Source organism: Cebus imitator, unplaced genomic scaffold (assembly GCF_001604975.1).
Source record: "Cebus imitator isolate Cc_AM_T3 unplaced genomic scaffold, Cebus_imitator-1.0 Scaffold18, whole genome shotgun sequence".
Taxonomy (NCBI): domain Eukaryota; kingdom Metazoa; phylum Chordata; class Mammalia; order Primates; family Cebidae; genus Cebus; species Cebus imitator.
Window position 1 is genome coordinate 10,128,030 of NW_016107333.1, and position 3,521 is coordinate 10,131,550.

Sequence of the window (3,521 nt, forward strand, 5' to 3'; positions counted from 1 at the left end):
ACTTGAACCCAGGAGCTGGAGTTTGTGGTGAGCTGAGATTGCACTATTGCACTCTAGCCTGGGCAACAAAAACGGAACGCCGTCACAAAAAAAAAAAAAAAAAAAGAAAGAAAGAAAGAAAGCCCCTTCTTCTGGTGGCCAGGAAGTTCGGAGGGCTCCTTAAATGAACCCCTGTATTCCCAACCCAGCATTCATGGTCGTAGTCCCTTAGGAAGCCCTTTTCACATACCTGGCACATCTGATTTCACAACTGCTCCCTGGAGCTGGTGCAGCTGTATTATTTTAACACCCCATTTCACAGATGGGAATATTGAGGCCTAGAGAGGAAAAGGCACCAGCCCTTCAATGCCTGAAATCCTGGCTGGGCCACTGACAAACTGGGCCTCAGTTTCCTCATCTGTAAATTGGAGCTAATACTCATCCATATTCCTGGAGTAGTTGTGAAAGTGAAATGAGTCATGCCCAGATCCAACCGCGGCACCTAGTGATGAAAGACAGTGTCTTTTCTTTATGATTTTCCTGTCACCACACCTCTGTCTCTGTCTTCCAGAGTGCCTCCTCTGGCCTCCAGCACTCTAGGCAAATGACTCACATTTACTAAGAGCTTCCTCAATCCAGGCCCGGGTTTAAGTATCAATTGTGTGCTTAGAAGGAAAGGGACCATGGTGGTCCTGTTCCCTGCTGTCACCCAGAGCCTAGTACAGTGCCTGGCATGTGGGAAGTGATCAATGAATACTTGTTGAATTAGAACTAAACAGCCTGGGCCAGGCTTGGTGGCTCACGCCTGTAATCCCAGCACATTGGGAGGCCAAGGTGGGCGGATCGCCTGAGGTCGGGAGTTTGAGACCAGCCTGACCAACGTGGAGAAACCCTGTCTCTAGCAAAAATACAAAATTAGCCCGGCATGGTGGTGTATGCTTATAATCCCAGCAACTCAAGAGGCTGAGGCAAGAGATTTGACTGAACCTGGGAGGCAGAGGTTGCTGTGAGCCGAAATTGTGCCATGGCACTCCTGGGCAAGAGGAGCGAAACTCCATCTCAAAAAGAAAAAAAATAATAGACTGGGAGCCTTGGAGCACTTTGGGAGGCCGAGGTGGGCAGTTCACCTGAGGTCAGGAGTTCGAGACCAACCTGGCCAACATGGTGAAACCCTGTCTTCACTAAAAATACAAAAAATTAGCCAGGTGTGGTGGCGCGAGCCATAATCCCAGCTACTAGGGAGGCTGAGTGAGGAGAATTGCTTGAACCTAGGAGGCAAAGGTTGCAATGAGCTGAGATGGCGCCACTGCACTCCAGCCTGGGCAACAGAGTGAGACTATGTCTCAAAAAAAAAAAAACAAAAAAACAGCTTATGGAACAGGTAATATCATGTCCCCTTCGTAGCTGAGGCCATGAGGCCTAGAAAGGTTGAGTGACTTGTTTCGGATCTCACAGCTGGGAGGTGGCACTGAACCCGGGCGCTCGGTCCTGAGGCAGGGGCTGTGTACGCTGCAGGGAGCCATGTGCCTGGATGTCTACATCACACAGTTCCTCCTTGTTGACGCACGTTCTTGTCCAGAGTGTTCTCCACTGCCCCTCCTAGGAGTCTTGGCCTTGTAGGCTCCAGGGCGGGCCTGCCCTGTGCCACGTGACCCACTCTGGCCCTGGCCCGGCAGCTGCTCCCCAGATGTGCCCACAGTGTAGTCTTCCAGCCGCCAGGCCGGCGCCTCTGGGCTGGGACTGCTGGGACTGCTGGGGCTGCTGGGGCTGCCGGGGCTGCGGGGGAGAGACCTTTGGCTCTGGCTGCCCCGCCCCACAGCCCTGGTAACAGGAGATTGCAAGACCACCCCCCCACCAGGGAGAATAAGATCCAAACTCCTCCCCTACTTTGTGGCCCCTGCCCACCACCCAGCCGGGCCCCTTCCCTTTCTCTCACCAGCCCCAAGGCCTCCCTCCCTAAAGTATTAATGAGTCCGTCCTGCCTCAGGGCCCTTGCCCTTGCGGTTCCTTGGTCCTAGAACACTTATGAACCCAGGTCTTGGCCAGACTCCTCATTCTTCAAGTCTCAGGTCAAATGTCGCCTCCCCAGAGGCCTTCTCAGAGCCCCCTCAGCTTTCTTTCACATTCTCCTGCTCTTATTCACTGAATTCATTACCATCTGAAATGATCTTTGTTTTCTTGTGTATTTTCCATTCCTTGCCTCCTCTTCGCTGCCCAGGCTATGTGCTGGAAGAGGGCAGGAACCATGGCTCCTTTGGTCACTGCTGTGCCCCAGAGCTGAACTAGGGCTTGGCCCAGAGAAGGTAAGCAACTTGCCCAAGGTCACACAGCATACTACTTGAAATACAGGAATGTTTAGAGTAGCGTTCGTTGAAGAATAAATTGTCGCCTTATAGTTCACAGTTTCTTCCTGTGCAAAATGGGTACAAAATATGAACTTAACCCGAAAAGTAATGACACTTCAGCACTTAGCACATGACGAGCATTCAGAAATGGAAAACTTGTGTGGAAATAAACCCTTGTGTGGAGTGTCATTTTCCATCCCCCAAACCCGGCAGGAGGCTGTGGATGGGCACATAAATGGTATGGGGACTTAGGCTCCCTACCGTTTAATAGGAATGCAATTCCTTAGTTTCCTCATCCACAAAATGGGGACTGTTGCCAGGCCCCCCCTCCTAAGGATTCTGTGCTGTGCCCCTGGGTTGTTTCAGAGAGTGTGGGGGTCCAGGCATGTGTCCACCTTTCACCTCCCATCCTGTTTTCCAAAGAGGCCTCAGAACAATGGACTGGAGGCTGGAGCCTGCCAGTCTGGGCCCCTCCCAGGTCCCCTGCTGATGGAGGGGGTGGGGCCTTCCTGTGGGTGGACAAAGGGCCACTGCTGCCCAGGGTCTCCAGCAGCCAAAGGCAGGGCAGAGCCAAGGCTCAGGGAGCTCCCATCTTAGGTTACTCAGCGCAGGCCAAACCTGCAGGGTTACACACCCACAGAGCAATATACAAATGCACACACCCACACACCCAACGTGGCATGTATACATACGACAGACACAACAGACAAACCCAACAGCCACACCCCAATAGCCACAACCTGCCAAAGGCACAATGCACAGTACCCCATAATATACAACCAACACACTGACCTCAGTGCACCAAAACACCAAGTCTGCACAACCAGCACACCAAAACGTAGACCAAGGAGGCAACACCTCAAAACACCCCATTATCACACGTAACAGAACCACAATCAACACATCGCAGTGATCCCCTCAACAAAAACGACACACAGACACATGCACCCATGCTGCAACATTGCAAACATAACACATACTTACATCTATACAGTATTGCTTACACCACAACACCTGCGACTCCAAGATACTAACACACATGCCGACAGCCTTAGAGAAAACAACCACCTGCAAAAGGAAGAACTAGCTTCCTACAGGCACCCACCCCCTCAGTGTGCAGACCCAACCCACACCCACCCTCACCAGGTCAGAGACCTCCCCCCACAGCCTTTCTTTTTTTTTTTTTTGTTTTTTTTT